Source organism: Solanum dulcamara, chromosome 4 (assembly GCF_947179165.1).
Source record: "Solanum dulcamara chromosome 4, daSolDulc1.2, whole genome shotgun sequence".
NCBI classification, from domain to species: Eukaryota; Viridiplantae; Streptophyta; class Magnoliopsida; order Solanales; family Solanaceae; genus Solanum; species Solanum dulcamara.
In genome coordinates, this window is record NC_077240.1 from 71,633,123 (window position 1) to 71,651,438 (window position 18,316).

Below are 18,316 nucleotides of genomic sequence, written 5' to 3' on the forward strand. Positions count from 1 at the left end.
CTTGAATTTTTTCTTAGCTCTTTAATGATTTCTTCTTAAAAAATAAATTAATTTCTTCTTGATTTTATGAAACAAAATTAAAAAAAGTAAAAACGTCACTTAATTTTGAAAGGCAAAAAATTTAATAGTTAAATAAAAAATCTTAATAAATTCTAAGCTACCTCACTTAATTTCAACAGCTACTGTCCCTCGGCGGCTATTGTCTTCTCCGATGAGCTCCTCCGACGAAGCCCCTCTTGCAAAGTCCTTCGCTACTGTCTTCTCCGACGAGCTCCTCCGGCGAAGCCCCTCTTGTAAAGTCCTTCGACGAACTCCGCTCGGTCTGATACTTTTGTAAGTTCTTCTTCTTCTTCTTTATTTGTTCCCGGTAAAGTTTTTCCGGCGAACTCTTCCTTCTTCTTCTTCTTCTTTATTTTTTGACAAAGCTTTTCGTCTTGCGCTTTTCAGCCTCCTTAAGTAGATTCCGAAAACGTCCAAACTTTGCCGGTCAGACTCTTTCTTCGGGACAGGTTATATCTTTCCTTTCCTTCCTTTCTTGAACTGCTTATTTGTGTTTCATATCATATTGTTACTGTCATTGCTTAATCAATTACTTACTGTTCTTGTTTTCTGCCTATTAGTTAGTGTGTGTTATCTCCATTCTACATTCTATATTGTCAAGTACTATCTCATTGCTTGTATTCTCTAGACTAATTGGTTCTCAGTTTATCACTTTGTATTTCATATCTTTTAGTGGCTTTGGCATCTGCATATGCATTTGTTTGTATTATTTAACTGCTACTGTAGTTATATCTATTCTTTGATCAAACAGTTGTACTTACATTTTGCTGACTTTAGACCTTTGAATAACTTATTAGTTCATACGTGTTTTCGTCGCTTTGGATAGTGATGATAGACTAGGGTCATGTTCTCGCTCTGGGACGAGGGTAAGGAGGGGTAAATGGGTGAAAGGAGCGTCTGGACTAAGAGTAGGTTCTTGGAACATTGGGACGTTGATGGGAAAATCCATAGAACTAGTTAAGATTCTAAAGAAGAGGAAGATTAATATAGTTTGTGTCCAAGAGACCAAATGGATATGTTCTAAAGCTAAGGAGGTAGACGGGTATAAGATTTGGTTCTCTAGTAGATCAAAGTATAGGAATGGAGTAGGCATTTTAGTCGACAGTGATTTAAGGGATCAGGTGATGGAGGTTAGGAGAGTCACTGATAGGATGATGTCGATTAAGGTGGTCGTTGAAGGAATCACATTGAACATTATTAGTACTTATGCGCCGCAAGCGGACTTAGGCGAGGAGGATAAGAGGCGATTTTGGGAGGATTTGGATGAGTTAATGGGAGGCATGTTGCCTACTCAGAAGCTTTTCGTGGGAGGGGATTTAAATAGGAACATCGGGTCTATTTCGGGAGGGTATGATGATGTGCATGGAGGATTTGGCTTCGAAGACAAAAATGCAGGAGGAGTTTCACTGTTGGATTTCGTAAGAGCTTTTGAGTTGGTGATAGCTAATTTGAGTTTCCCAAAGAAGGAATACCACTTGGTAACCTTCCGTAGTTCAGTGGCTAATACTCAGATAGATTTTTTACTCGTTAGGAAGGACGATAAAGGTCTGTGCAAAGATTGTAAGGTCATTCCGATCGACAACCTTATGACCCGACATAAGCTCTTGGTGATGGATTTAAGGATCAAGATGACGAGGAAGAAGAGGGCCGGGGATGACCGACCTAGGATCAGATGGAGGAGTTTGAACACGGCTAGCGCCTTGGAGATGGGAGAGAAATTGAAAGGTATGGGGGCTTGGGATAGTAATGGGGATGCGAACAGTATGTAGGATAGGACGGCTAGTTGTATTGGGGTTGTAGCAAGGGAAGTGTTGGGAGTCTCGACAGGTAGTCGTAGTCAGCATCGAGGGGACTGGTGGTGGAATGGAGAAGTGCAAGGGAAGGTGGAAGCAAAGAAGATGGCGTATGCGAAGTTGATAGAAAGCAAGGATGAGGTGGTGGAGTGGACGAATATGGGACTTTATAAGATAGCGAGGAAAGTGGTAAAGTCGGCGGTTTTAACGGCAAAAACAACAGCTTTTGAACGCCTCTATGCTGAACTAGAAGAGAAAGGCGGGGATAGGAAACTGTTCAGGCTAGCCAGGTGCGGGAGAGAAGGGCACGTGATGTGGATCAAGTGAAGTGCATTAAGGATGAGTATGGAAAAGTTTTGGTAGGGGAGACCCTCATTAAACAGAGATGATAGTCAAACTTCAATAAACTCTTGAATGAAGAAGAGGACAGAGAGATTGTGTTGGGAGATTTGGAACTTACAGGGAGGCGTCATGATTTTGGGTGTTGCAGGAGTATTATGGATCAAAGCACTTTCTAGTTGTGATGGGGTTGTATCAAGAATCAACTCTTAGTCCATTTTTATTTTCCTTGGTGATGGATGGATTGTCGCGACATATTCAAGGTGAGGTGACATGGTGTATGCTTTTCGCGGATGACATAGTCCTGATTGATGAGACTCGTAGCGGAGTTAATGCCAAGCTGGAGGAGTGGAGACACACCTTGGAGTCTAAAGGGTTTAAGTTGAGTAGGACCAAGGCAGAGTACTTAGAGTGCAAGTTCAGTGAGACACCTCATAGGTTGGTGCAGAAGTTTGGCTTGGTGACCAGGCCATCAGAAAGAAAAGTAGTTTCAAGTACCTTGGGTCTATCATGCAAGGCAGCGGGGATATTGACGATTATATCACACATCATATTGGGGCTAAGTGGATGAAATGGAGGCTCGCTTTCAGTGCGCTATGTGACAAGAAGGTGCCACCACAACTTAAGGGCAAGTTCTACAAAGTGGTAGTTAGACCGGCTATGTTATATGGGGTGGAGTGTTGGCCAGTTAAGGTCTTTCACGTTTAAAAGATAAAAGTTGCCGAGATGAGAATGTTGAGATGGATGTATGGGCATACCAGGAGCGACAGGGTTATAAATGAGGCTATTTGGGATAAGGTAGGAGTGGCCTCGGTGGAAGACAAGATGCACGAAATGCGACTGAGATGGTTTGGGCATGTGAAGAGGAGAGACACAGATGTCCAGTGCGGAGGTATGAGAGGTTGGCCATGGATGGTTTCAGAAGAGGTAGGGGTAGGCCGAAGAAATATTAGGGAGAGGTGATTAGATAGGACATGGAGCAGTTACAGCTTATCGAGGACATGACCTTAGATAGGAGGGTGTGGAAGACTCATATTAGGGTAGAAGGCTAGTACATAGTCTCGCTACTTTTTCTTATTAGTAGGCACATTATCGCAATATAATTTCTTATGTTCTGATTTCTGTTATTATCTATTACTTCCTATACTTTGATTAATCTATCGCTTTCGTTATTTGCTTTGCCTTATCGCTCTGAACTTCTCAGCCTTATCTGACCTCTTTTATGCTTCTATGCTTCTATTGAGCCGAGGATCTCTCGGAAACAGCCGTCCTACCTTGGTAGGAGTAAGGTCTGCATACACTTTACCCTCCCTAGACCCCACGTTGTGGGATTTCACTGGGTTATTGTTGTTGTTGTTGTTGTTCATCAGTGAGACTTTAATGAAATAACAAAGGGCATTTTTGAGAATTTTGAATTTTCTACAACACTACAGCCTCAACTAGGATACACCTGTGGTATACGTGTCAACTCCGTATTTAATGGAAGAAATTTTGTGTCCTGAACCGGAAATCCCCAAAACACTAATATTGTTAAAGATTTTTTATTTTTACTCAATAATTTTGGCGTTCAAAGTAAGCCATTGTAGAAGGTATATATATATATATATTTTCTGGGCTGAAGAGTGAGCAGAGATAATCTATCAACAAGAGTGAGAAATATTGTTGTAATTTTAAGATAATGTTTTTCTCATATCTCCCTCTCCATCTTCAATTTTTAAATTCGGTTTCTTCATATGTTTTCTCTTCGATTGTCTTTTGAATACAATTTTGGGCTAATTTCATATAAGTACCAAAGAGTTATTAACAAAAATTTAGCCATGTTTTTATTTATACAAAAAATAGTCAAAAATAGGTTATAGGCTGAACACTAGAAGTCTCAATTATTTAACTAATCTGTCTACAGTTAATAACCTCTTATGGAGCATGAGCCACAAGGTGAAATAGGCTTTTGGTTTGGCTGCATTTCTGAACATGACATTTCCACTACATTCTTGGTTGCTCTCCTAATATATGTAGGTATGTTTGCCTTATCATTCTTCCTTTTTTACTTCTTGCCTGTTGCATTTGATCAGCTACCTGTTTAGTTCCCATGACCTCCCTGACCATCCAACTAGCTTGTCTTGGTATTTGCCACATGCTTTGGCCCTTTATATAGAAACTATGGATCTATTTTATCCATAATCTTCCTTGTGTGCAAGATCCCAACATATTTTTGCTAGTACTGCCTTATTCCACACCTACAAATTAAGTAATCCCATACCCCCTGCTGCTTTGGGACAACAGACTCTATCCCAGAGAACTAGAGCCTTCTTGGTAAGATGACCTTCTCCAGATCATACGTAGCTTCTACATAGGCCTTCAATTAGCTTGATAATCTTTGTAGGTATAATAAACAACTATGCCCAGTATGACTAAACCCCAAATAACACAGTTTGGACTAATTGTGTTCTGCCAGCATAAGATAGTTTTTTAGATGTCCAAGAGTTGATCCTTGCCATTATTTTCTCTATAAGAGGATACCATTGTAGTACAGATAGCTTCTTTGTGGATAATGGAATCCCAAGGTACTTAAAAGGTAGTTTTCCCACTGAGTATCCAAGTTGTTGTGTGATTTGATGTCTATCCTCTAGTACCACCCCTCTGGAAAAGATTAGGAGGTCATCTACAAAACATAGATGTGTAATACCCAATTTAGAACACCTTGGATGAAATTTGAAAGTTTTGTCATTCTTGAGTCCATTGAGTGATCTGCTAATGTACTCCATTGCAATGGCAAATAGAAATGGAGACATTGGATCCTTTTTCTAAGCCCTTTAACAACTACAAATGCCTGAGAGGTATTGCCATTCACAACAATAGAGTAACTAACTATCTTCATACAAATTATGATCTATTTAATGAACATAGTAGGAAATCCCAGCTCCTTCATTACCTGTTCTAGATAGCCCCATTCTACAGAGTCATAAGCTTTCTGAAGGTCAATTTTCAGCATACATCTAGGTGAAATATTCTTCCTAGTGTATGCTTTAACCTACTCATGAGCAATTAGATATTTTCCTCCATGGGATAAACCCAGCTTGGCTGTCACTTATGATGGTATGGATGACATCATGTAGCCTTTTATTAAATACCTTAGAGATGATCTTATATAACACAGTACAACATGCAATAGGCCTGGACTCTTTCACATTGGTCGGACTATTCACTTTTGGGACAAGGGATACTAATGTGCAGTTAACAAGTTTATAAATCTTCCCAGTAGTGAAAAAACTTTGTACTGCATTAATAATTTCATGCTTGATGATCTACCATGCCTGCTTGAAGAAAAAAAGCATTATAGCCATCAATACCTGGTGCATTGTCATTCCCAATGGTTTGCAGTCCTGTATATATCTCCTCCTCCGATATCTCTGCACATAGTTTGATTCTTTATTGTCTAGTCAGCACTGGACCCCTTTTCATAACTTGAATATCTATGGCTGGTAGATTGATTGCTGAGGTTTCCATAAGCCCCTTATAGAATGGAAAAATTCTTCTTGAATATCTTTAGGCTCATATAATCTCTGTCCTGAAAGGGAGGTGATGATCCTTATTTGTTTCTTCTGAGTTCTCTCCCTTAGAGAGCACTGAAGTAATTGTTGTTAGCATCCCCTAACTGAATCCATTTTGTTCTAGACTTTTGTTGTAATTCACTCTCCTCTATCAAGAACCATTTTTCCGACTTCATTAGCATCTCCTTTTCTTGGTCAATTAAGTCATCAGTAGCTTGAATGGCTATATGCTCTTGTATTTTATTGAGATCCTCTTTGGCCTTTTCTATTCTCTTGCTTATGTATTTGAATTCAGAATTATTTAGCTTCCTCAATCCCTGTGGAAGATCTTTCATCTTAAACCACACATTCTTCATACTATTATTGCTAAACTTCTTCTTCTAGGTGGGGTTATGTAACACCCCCCAAAATTCTTCACTAAGATTCGTACCCTTCTTCGTATACATGTAGGATCGAACCCAGCTAGACAGATGGCCAAGCAGAGCGCACCATCCAGATATTGGAGGATATGTTGAGGGCATGTGTACTTGACTTCAAAGGAAATTGGGATGATCGCTTACCTCTCATAGAGTTTGCATATAATAATAGCTATTATGCAAGCATTCAAATGGCTCCTTATGAAGCTTTGTATGGGAGGAGGTGTAGATCACCAATTGGGTGGTTTGAAGTTGGTGAAGCTGAGTTGATTGGGCCTGATTTTGTTCACCAAGCTATGGAGAAGGTGAGAGTTATTCAAGATAGGCTAAAGACAGCCCAAAGCCGTCAAAAATCTTACACCGATGTGAAGAGGAGAGACTTGGAGTTTGAGGTGGATGATTGGGTGTACTTGAAAGTGTCACTCATGAAGGGCGTCATGAGGTTTGGAAGGAAGGGAAAGCTTAGTCCTCGATACATTGGTCCTTACCAGGTTGTGAGGAGGATAGAGAGTGTCGCTTATGAATTAGAGTTACCCTCAAAGCTAGCCGCCATTCATCTGGTATTCCACGTCTCGATGTTGAAGAAGTGCTTGGGCGATCCCTTATTGGTAGTCCCCATTGATAGTATTGGAGTTAAGGATAGCTTATCCTATAAAGAGGTTCCGATCCAAATTCTTGATCGCCAAATTCGCAAATTGAGGAACAAAGAGATCGCCTCAGTCAAAGTCCTGTGGAGAAATCAATTTATTGAGAAAGCCACATGGGAGGCAGAGGAAGATATGAAATCTAAATAGCCACATCTATTTGTGCCTACCGATGAGAATGTTGAAGGTAATGTCCATTTTCTTGACTTGAATTCGTTTGTGCATTTTGAGTTTGGATAGTAATTAGTTTGAGAATTTGATTGGTTGCATGACTGAATTTTGATTGTGATTTGTATCCCGAGTCCATCCTTGGTTTACTCATCATTCGAGGACGAATGATCTCAAGGGGGAGATAATGTAACACCCCCCAAAATTCTTCACTAAGATTCGGACCCTTCTTCGTATACATGTAGGATCGAACCTGACTATTGTGAAGTGTATGCATGAGTTAGGATGAGTTCCCAAGGAATTTAAGAGTGTTAGAGGTTATGTGGGGTCACAAAGGATCCCTAGAACCAAGCTAAGTCCAAAGAATTCATCTCGGCTAAGTTTTAGAATGAGTCTGTAGAAGGGGTCGACTTCTAGCGACCATATCATTTGAAATATGAAGATCTGGGTAGCCCATGATCTATTAAATTAAAGGTCTTCGAGTATTCTTTCCATCGCCACTAAGATTGTAATTTTTGGAGTTCGGAGTCAAAAGTTACAACTCTCCTAAGATGGACTAGTACTGCAGGAATTTCAGGCCTGGGTGACAACTGCTGGAAACCTGGGCTTGGCGCAGCAGTGGCGCGATGCGCTACTATCGCGCCAGGAACAAGCCTCAGTAGTTTGGTCCCTGGCGCGGCGCGCCACTAGGAGATGTGCAGGGTTTTTAAGCCTATTTTCCAAAACCCAGAAAATATAGGCTTGGCGTTGTAAGGGCGCGACGCGCCACTATCGCGCCATAAAACAGCCTCAGTAGTTTGGTCCTTGGCGCGATGTGCCACTATCAGATGTGCAGGTTTTAAGCCTAAATTCGACTTGGCGCCGCAGTGGCGCGACGCGCCACTATCGCGCCAGGAGCATTTTAGCCTGTTTTCCAAATTTTTGGAGAAAGGGCAATTTGGGTATTTTCCCAAATTATATATACATCAGCCTTGAACATTTATGGACCATTATTTCAGTCCCTCTCTCTCTCTAAAAGCCCTAGAAATTTCCTTCTCTTCTTTTTCTTCTCCATTTCTGTAACATCCCCTAAAAAACGTTGTATACGATATTTCAATTCTCGCCTAAATATTATACAGCCTCTTAGCATTCTTTTAGCCTTTCATAGGTAATGATGATAAATAAATAAGCGGAAATCATAATAGTAAATCTTCAACTTACATATGTCCAACAATACCTCTAACTATTAGATTTAATGGGGCTAAGACAAGTCCCTAGCTCACCCTTAATTATAATAGAAGAAATGCCATAGTAAAATATCTTAACATATCATAAGCTAGAAAGATAAAGGAGTATTGTTCCCGGAACATGGGAACTCACCAAAAGTAGTCTTCAATGGAATATCAACTAGCCACGTGGAGGAGAACGAGGAGGATCACTGATCCCTACATGGTGATATCATGTAGGCAAAAGAGTATGCGTTAGTACTTTGAATGTACTAAGTATGTAAGGATGCATGAACATTGAGGAAAACATTAAAACATTTATGTAATATGGAACATAATTTAATGTATGCATAATAAATCATATATATATCCTTTAAAACATTCATTTTGTGGGAAATTAACCATAACCGACATTTAAGACCATGCGAGCTATTACATGGAATCCAACATAACCCCCTACGTTGGCCGGGGAGACTACTTGCCAGGTAGAACTCCGTCAACTTCATTCATTTCTTTAACTTTAACTTTAAGGGCTTTCATGGATCCATTAGCCTAAGCCTAAAAGTGCTCCTATGTTGGCACATAGTTAATGAGACAAGGGGTTGCTACTAGGATTCCCTTACTGAATCCCACCTCAATGCCTCATTCGGTGCTAAGTCAATCCCACGGAATAGTTTAATACTTCAAAATATTCATAGCATATAACTTGAGATTTCAAACATCATATTCGGTAGAATAGCTCATTAAAACATTTGATAATTCAAATATGCAAGAATTGTCCTTATTGCATAAAGAATCCATCATTCATATCATTTCATCATTCTTTCATTTCATAAGACTCCATTTTTGATCATAGATATTGCTTTCATAAACATTTATTTGGAGTCAAAGCTTTCAAGTCAAACTTTATTAAAAACATAGTAAAACTAGGTGGGTTCAAATCACTTCAACTTGCAAATATGTATGTAAATAAATATACATAAATACTTTGAAATCCATTAATTAAAAATCATGCTTTTAAACAACCCACCATGAATTTCAAGAATCTTTAAATAGATAAATAGAGGAATTACTTGTAAACCATCAATTCATACATATAAAATTATGTTGCATCAAAATAGACCAATAATCATTAGTTTAACCATGATTCATACTATTAAGTAAAAATAAGAATTTCCATAAGAAAATATTACTTGAAATCAAAAGACTTAATTGAAAGAGTTTTTGGACTACATGGGTGAAAGAACCCATGGATAAACACCCACATAACTTAGAGTAGAGCTAATTTTTTTTTTATAATTTATCATATAATCAAAATAATTTAGACATGAGAGTGGAAGGAATACTCTCATTGAAGCCTTACATACCTGGAATCCGAAGCTTTAGTCGGAACCGAAAGACTTAATGAACACTCTTGAGTCCTAACTTTTCTCCTTGCCGGAACGTTTTGTGTACTACCCGGAGTATATGAATCACCGGAATAGTATTTCTTCACTACTAAGAACTAAAACTATATTTGAGAATATGTAAAGAAGTGTATAGAGAGAAGATTTGCTTTGACAAAGCTTGATGAATAAAATGAGGAAATAAGGTGGGTATTTATAGGTGGGAAAGAGAGACCTAACAATAAATAAAATAATTATAAAGAAAAATCTGAACATTTAATGGAATATATTGATGTCATGGATGATGTTAAATGGAGGATAATTTATGTCATGAGTGATGTCAAATGTATCTAGATCTTTCAATGGTAGGTGAAATGAGTTATCTTTGACAGAATACTCCTTTTCGGAGCTGCGTTTGAACAGGATAAATTCCTTATTAGGATTTGGTGTCTTCATAAGAATTGTAGATATAGAAGTCTAATTTTATGTCGTTCAAGAATCAACCAATTCGGATAATCCTACAGTAAGATATGATTTTTCTTCTATAAACACTCCTTTCCGTCACAGCATTCTGTCTTACAATAATTAATTTATTTGACCTACTTAACCTCTGAAACTTAACATATGGTCTTCACAAGAGTTGTAGGTAAAGATCTTGTGGTTACTCAGAAATTTGAATCACCCAATTTGGATATTCCTATGAAAAGTTATGCCCAAAATACAGAGGTTGTATCATATTTAGGCGAGAATTGAAACATCGTATACAACGTTTTTTAGGGGATGTTACAATTTCCAACAAGGATTGCTTCAAGAACTTCAAGAATTCAAGCCTTCCATTGAAGACCTAACATCAAGGTTTTCTTCAAAGTCTTCACTAAGGTATGTAAGGCTATTCAAAGCATGGGTTGAGTTCACCCATGTGCCCTACATCTTCTTTGAAATTGATTGTTCATAAGAATGAAGTTTATTGATAGAGTTAGGTCCAAATAGGTCCTTTTCATCTATTACCCTAATTTCTATTATTTTGATGTTGTGGAGTTTAGAAAGTGATGTGCTACATATTGGTATGAGTTGATTGAGATGAGAGGTCGATCATATATTGTTAATTTCTTAACTATGTTGATTTTGATAAAGAATGTTAATTTTCTTAAATATGTTGTTTATCTTGAATTGTTGATTTAAAACCTTGGAGTTGTGATGAGTCCCAAAAGATTTGTTAAATGAATAGAGGAATGATTGGATAGGTTTGTATGTTGTTATATATGCATATTTAATCTACTCGTGAAAGATATGATTGGGATTGATCGGATAGTATGGTTGGGAGAGGTTTGATTGTGATAGAGTTGATGAGTTGACAAGGTTGTAAATAAGACTTATCGATATGATTTGATTGAGTTGATTGGATGGAGTTTTATGAGCATTGAGTCTTGGGAGGAGTATCGAGCACTGAATTAGGTAAGAGTAAGTAATAACTCCAATCCAATAACTACGTCGCCAAATGTAGGAGGGGATTGAACCGTTAAAGTCGGATGCTTCCCCAAAATTATTGTCCTGACATTATATGACTTGGTTGGATTGGATCCATGATTGGTTGATTCGTTCATACCCTGGCAAAGTATGAACGGATGCGGCAACAACGTCGGTTTGTTGTACTGTCACGGGCTCATAAGTGATGGTTGTCGGATAAGAGAAACTCCCATATAGGTCTTGATAGTACTCTGAGTCAGATTGGGTTGAATTGTATGTGAATGGTCCCGTCTAAACCATATTCTTGTTTTGACTTAGGACACTTGATTGAGCTGTTCTTCTCTTGAGTTGAGATTCTGAGTTGATATTATTCTTCCTTGATGTTTGTTTCATTCGGCCATTTTACATTCCATGTACTGACGCCATTTGGCCTGCATCATTTCATGATGCAAAGACAGGTACTCGAGATCATCAACCGGCGCACCATTGAAGATCCCCTTACTTCCAGTCAGTTGGTGAGTCCTCCTAGTTTCCGGAGGATACCGAGATTATCTTTATAGCTTTGTTTTGCTTCCTTTATTTTGATTATTGGTAGACATGGACTTGTCATTGGTACCTCCTGGATTGTTGATAGAGGCTTCATAGACTAGAGTGTGGAAGTGTTGAATTGTCCATTTTGATTAGCTTTATTCTAGCTGATTATTGATTTGATAGTTGTTTGGCCTTTGGCCTTATATTATGGTTAGTAGCCCACAATAGAGTCTTCCGCTGATAGAATGTGATTAAATGAAAGTGTGATTGGACCAAGTGGTTCGCTTGAAGGCAAGAAATGACTTTCGAGTGCCGGCCACGTCTAGGGTACCCTCCCGGGGTGTGACATGTTAACCATAGTCAAGAATGTGTCATGTTCAGCACACACATTGAAAAACTTGAAGTTCACCTTACTACAATGCTGGGGTTCTTGCAGGGTGAGTACCATAGGTCAATGATAAGAGATACCAGGGTTCCCATAGTCAGTGGTAATATTTCCCCATTGTACCATCCATCATAATTACCAAAGGCTCTATCAATTCTATTTTATATCCTTCCTGACTCATACTGCGTGTTAGTCCAGTAGTAATAACTTCCCTCCATGGTAATTCATTAATGCCAATAGTTTGCACACATTTCACAAAGTGTTTAACATCATTCATTGTAACTAGAGCCCCAATTAGCCTATCCTGTAGAGTTAATAAAGCATTGAAATCACCAACTATAAGCCAAGGTGGAGAAATGCTTTGTGCTTGTGTGTTCAGATCTTGCTCTAGATACTTCCTCAGTTCTATAGTACTGAACCCATAGATGACTGATATCATACATTGTTGATCATTAGCTCTATCTCTAATTAAACACTGCAACACTTGTGCTGTATTGCTTATGACATTGGCCTCATAATAGTTTTTATCCCATATCAACCATATCCTTCCATGAGTTGTTGTATTATAGTTATTTAGTATTCCCCATCATAGTGTTATCCTTTTACTAATAGCCTTCATGTTGTACTCTTTCGCCTTTGTTTTAATAAGTCCAGCCAGAGTTATTTTATTATTCTGCAAATAAGACTTAAGCTCCTTCTGCTTATATCTCTTATTCACACCCCTCAAGTTCCAGAATAACCACTTCATTAATAAGTTTTTGAGCTCTATCCACTGGCAGTGAAGCTAGTTTACTATGTATCAGACTCTCAAATCCATTCCTAGTTGGTATAGTGGCTAACACAGGGAAGTTAGTAACAGTGAATTATATGCTGGTGTATCCTGCATTTGGCCAAAAGTTATACTGCTTTGTCTCACTTGGTGTGTGCATTGCTATAGCTATCCCCTTCTCTAGCTGTTTCATTTGCTCATCTGTATTGTGCTGACTAGGGCTTGTAAGTGTCTGATCTTGTTCTTTATTAGGCTCAATAGGTTGCTTCTGTGGCTGATAGGTCCTTTATATTGCCAAGCCTGAGTTACCCTCTTCCCTGGCCTCCTCATCTTTGAAGTATCATCTGTAGCTATCATAGACTTAGAACATTGATGACAATCTTTTGGCATTTACCACAATACTAAGGTCGCCATTCAAGTTCCACTAATTGGGGAAATGCCTTCCCGTTAGGATCCATAACCATTATTTGTTAAGGAATGTCCTTAGTAACATTCACTTCAATTTGCATCCTAGCATACGAAATTCTTGTTTGCTTAGTTGTACATTCATCAGCAAACAGTGGTACTCCAACTGCACTCTCTATTCTGCTTAAATATCCCACACCCCAATAGTTGAGAGGTAGTTTGGGAAAGGTCACCCACAAAGGAATTTCAACTAGGAATTCACTACCAAAATCAAAATCAAGACACCATTGTTTTAGTATCATAGGCCTGTGATTAATGGTATATGGTCCAGTATACAATATCTCCTTCACATCATGGATTGATTGGAACTTTATTATGTAATACCCTTCTTCATGAAGATACACATCTGGTTTGGTTTAGTCACTGTAGTCCAGTTCAAAGTAACATACCTGTTCATTGTGTTGTATCCAGGACATTCTCCAACAACATACACAATGAGGGCACATTTCTATTTCTCCTCTTCAGTTTGGACATCTTCCTCCTCCAGTTGAACTGTGGTTTGTCCATCAATAATTTGCGTAGGAAAATAGGCTAAGTTCATACCATTATTTGCTGCTCTATTGTTCCTGAACATATTCATCAAAGGCTTCATGTGTTCAGCATCCTTGATCTTCTCCTTGCCCTTGTTTTGCCCTAGGCCACTAGTATGTTCCTCCTCAATCACACTTTTATCCGGTTTAGCTCTAGCTACTACAAATGTTGGTTACTGTTCCATTGATTTCAGTTTCCTTACCTCCATGTAAAGGCTCTAAATCTGGGGGCCCTCTTGAATCTGCAGTTGGAGGCGTCACACTCAGATTCAATCTCCTAGCTACCTCAAATCTTGACGCAGTTCCTATTTCAGCATTCTCCCCTTTATTCACTGATAAGGTTTTTGATTGCACCTGTATTTCTTCCACAACTCCTATCACTCGAGCTCCCACCAAGCTTCCTAGTGTTAGCAATGTTATTTTCCGTCCACGACCACGTCCCCTCCCTCTTCCTCTTCCTCTCACCATAGCTACCACCCCTGCGCACGTTAACTACCGTGCACTGAGATCATCTAGTGAGAATTTTTTTTTTAGACTTTGAATATCACACACTTTTTTTGCTTTCTTTCCTTTTCTTTTTTTCTTTGCAGTGTTGATTTTTTACAAAAATAAAAATTATTTTACTATTTTTTTGCTGCATTTTAAATTAAAAAATATCTTTTTTTTTCAATAATTTGTTTTCATCTATCAATATTGTATAAATTGTGTAAAAACATGTATAATATATAAATAATTATGTAGTGTATATGTCATGTATCAATTTTTTATATGTAATGTATCGATATTGTATAAATAGTTATGTAGTGTATATATAATGTATGGATATTGTATAAGTAATTATGTAGTGCATATATAATGTATTGATATTGTATAAATGTTGTATAAATGTGTATCAACATTGTATAAATGATGTATAAACATGTATATGTGATGTATAAATAATTATGTAGTGTATATGTAATATATTGATATTGTATAAATGTGTATCATCATGTATTGATATTATATAAATAATTATGTAATGTATCGATATTTATTTGACTATTATGCATTCCCACCTTTACAAATAAAGAATAAACAAAAAAAAAGACATAAATACTCATTTTTTCCACAAAAAAAGTGAAACAATTATAAAAGAAAAAAAAATAAAAAAGGAGCAAATAAATAAATAAATTAATGATTTTATTTTCAAAGAGCATAGCATTTGTTTTTTAAAATAAAGCAAATGGCCCACTTGCTTTGCACAGCCGAGTGGCCACTGGCCATTTGTTTGGTTAGATAAAAAGACATGGCTATTTATTTTGAAAACAAATGGGCCGAATGGCCACTGACTGTAATTTTGCCTACAATTTTTTCATCCAATTTTTATATTTGTCTGAATAAATTTGTAAATCTTTCGTTTTAGATTTAGTTCGATGAAGAATCTAATTTGAGAAGTTTGAGTTTGAATATAAGACATCATAATCATAAAAGCTTTTTGGTAACATAGTAAAGGAATATGTAAAAGGAGTGATCAACTTCATATATAATAACCGAAATTTAGTGTTCTTTTATAAAGCCTTGTTGCTGATAGCAGTTTTTGGTTAATGTACACACTTGAAGACTATGGGAGATCGTAATCTTATGCCAATTTGATACAACCTGAAATTCGAAATATGAAATTGAACAGAGTTGAGCTCACCTAAAGAACAAATGGCTGAATTGTTCTTGAACAGTGCACTCTAGAACCCTTATTGGATTCAGCAGTTAGAGAAGAAAGAGAGAAATCTTATTGATTGAGAATTTTCTGATGCTTTACAATTCACCGTTCTGCTATTTATGCTGTGAGTAACTGAATTAGGAAAATGGAATCTAAAAGTTAGTTACAACTAACTTTCTAACTACCTACAGCTGACCACGTAACTTCTAAATGACTAATCTATTGCTAAAATAGGCATCGACAGATTAGGATCGTATCAAATACTCTCCCCTTGAGACAATCCTTTTCCTCAAGGATTGAACCGAGGGAATCGAAGAGCAAACTTATTATAGTCCTCCCAGGTGCTATCTTCTTCGGCAGTGTTGAGCCACTTAATCAATAATTGTGGAACAGCTCGGCCATTCCTTTGGATGAGCCTCCTATCCAACACCCTTTTTGGCATCAAGAGGACATGGCCAGAGTCAGATTGAATGACAGGGAGTGTCACTGAGGCAGCATGCGAACCAATCTTCTTTTAAATTGAGAGATATGGAAAGTGGGATGGAACCAGGTACGTGCTGGTAATGCCAAAGTATAAGCAACCAAACCAACCTTAGCTACAATTCCAAATGGTCCAAAGAACTTGGCGGATAACTTCTGAAAGGTGTGAGATCTTAAGGAGGTCTATCGATAGGGATGGAGCTTGACATAAACCCAATAACCCACATCATAAATTCTGTAAGACCTTTTCTTATCTGCGTGAGATTTCATTCTGTTTTGAGCCTTGAGCAAATTAGATTTGAGCATCCTCAAAGTAGTTTCCCTATTAGTCAAACTTCTATCCACAACGTCCAATTGGGAATCCAAAGGCATATAAGGCAGAAGAGGTGGTGGTTTCTGGCCATACACTATCTCATATGGAGACATCAGAGTAGAGGAATGGAAAGTGGTATTGTACCATCATTCAGCTAGTGGTAACCATTGTGGCCATTCTTTAGGTCTCTCGAAAGTCATGCATCTGAGGTAACACTCAAGGCATCTATTGACTACTTCTGTTTGACCATCAGTTTGTGGGTGGTAGGCAGTGGAAGTAAGGAGAGATACCTTCTGGAGCTTAAACAATTCTTGACAAAACGAAGTCTTTTGAAAGTTATGGGCTAAAATAATATTTAGATAAAATTAATTATTTTAAGTTATAATAATGTGATATTTTTTTTTGAAACCGGCTAAAAAGAAAGGCTTCCACATAAAATGGGACATGGTGAATAGTAAATAATAAGCCATCCAAGTTAGTATAGAATTCCTAGAAATCGTAATATGTAGGAATCGGAGTTGCTTGTACTCCAAGGACCTAACTGTTTCAGGATTCTAATTAATTAATTGGAGTTATTATAGGATTAAGAAAAATAAAATAGAACAAGTATGTTTATGATCAGTTCTCATAGTTTCTTACGTCTAGAAATTAGCAATGGATATTGAAGTTGATCATTATACTGCTTTGAATTTACCCTCTGGTGAGGAAGGGAAAACTCTTTCTGAAATCGGCATATAAAAACAAAGCATTAGAATTGCATCTAGACAAGAGACCAGATGATCCAATGAATGCTCACTTCAACTTTGAAAAGCTCAAGGCTTCATACGACATTCTCAAGGATGAGAAAAAGAAAAAAGTTATTTGATAAAAAGATTCAATTACAGCAGAAACAAGATTCAAAGTGTAGAAAAATGATGTCAGAGTAGGTTTTTGCACCTAATATTAATCTGGCTCGACTAGACGAGGAGGGACAAATTGCTAGAAAATTTATTGGCGAATTGCTCGAATTAGTGCAATATTGCATTCAAAAAAAGAGTCATCACACATGTGTGTAGTAGACAAGGAAAGAATTCTTAAGGTATCTTGGAGGAAAATCGGTGATGATTATACTTGTCAAAGATTGAGAGAGTTTTTTTAGCAATTTTTGTGAGATTGAATATGTAATCATGAGTTTTAAGAAGAAACATTACGCTCTTGTTGAAATGTCATATATCTAAGGACGATGCAGCTAAGGCCGCCTATTGTGTTGGGCAGTCTCTTAATTGTGCCTCTTCACCCTCCAATGCCATCTCATTTTTTAAATGAGCCGAAATAAACTAAAATCGTCATCCACCATGTTTTTGATGGTTCCAGATTGAACCGCGATCAATTCTTCGATCTCAAATTCTTCATCACAGGATGAACATCTTTTTCTCTTACGTCTTTTCTGATGAATAGAATTATGAAGGTATTAATAGTTCAACACACCTAAAGTATTCTAGTCTTTTAAGTTTCATATCTGTACTATCACGATTTTCGTATTTGAATTATCACCAAGGATTTATCAAAACACACCTCAACTAATATCTGATGGTGCATGTACTACTTTTTTAAAAAAAAATTGCCAAGTGACCCTCCACGTGGATAAATAATTCCACCTTAAAAAAACGTAAATTTCAATTTTTTGTGTTTCATACCTAAACTATCAAACCGCTAATGTAAAGGTAATTTGTAACCAATAGAACTTCAAATTAATCTTTGAATCTAGATTTCACGAACTTCTTATTGTGAGTTTTGATTTCTTCTTCGTTCAAATTCATTGTCTCTGCGTGCTTCTTCAGGTAATCAATAATTTTTATTAGGATCATGGTATCACTGTTTGGGGGGAGGGATGAGGCTAAAATCGCCCTCCACCATATTTTGGATGGATTATTCCAATTCAAACTCGGCGCCAGGGGCGGAACAATATAGTTACTGATCTAGAGCCAAACTTAATAGATATAATTAGTGTTGTCAAAGGCGTGCTTGAAGCGCGCTTAAGCCCTGAAGTGAGGCTCAAAATGTGTTTAGCACTTCGTTTGGCTTTATGTGCACTTTAGTGTGGTCATCAAGATTCTAATGCTTACTTTTCCTTGCC

General features: G+C 37.5%; 1 long non-coding RNA gene and 1 pseudogene across 2 annotated transcripts; both read left to right on the top strand.

Moving 5' to 3' along the window:
- Positions 1 to 179: 179 nt before the first annotated feature.
- LOC129887547 (uncharacterized) lies at positions 180 to 14,250 on the top strand. 2 transcript variants are annotated; one of them, XR_008766428.1, is made up of 4 exons: positions 180 to 333; positions 448 to 509; positions 4,096 to 4,208; positions 11,483 to 14,250. It is a non-coding gene; the product is annotated as an uncharacterized LOC129887547 (long non-coding RNA). The 2 variants fall into 2 exon arrangements; XR_008766429.1 differs by lacking the exon at positions 448 to 509.
- A 2,604-nt stretch (positions 14,251 to 16,854) lies between these two features.
- LOC129884353 (uncharacterized) lies at positions 16,855 to 17,505 on the top strand (annotated as a pseudogene).
- Positions 17,506 to 18,316: the final 811 nt, after the last annotated feature.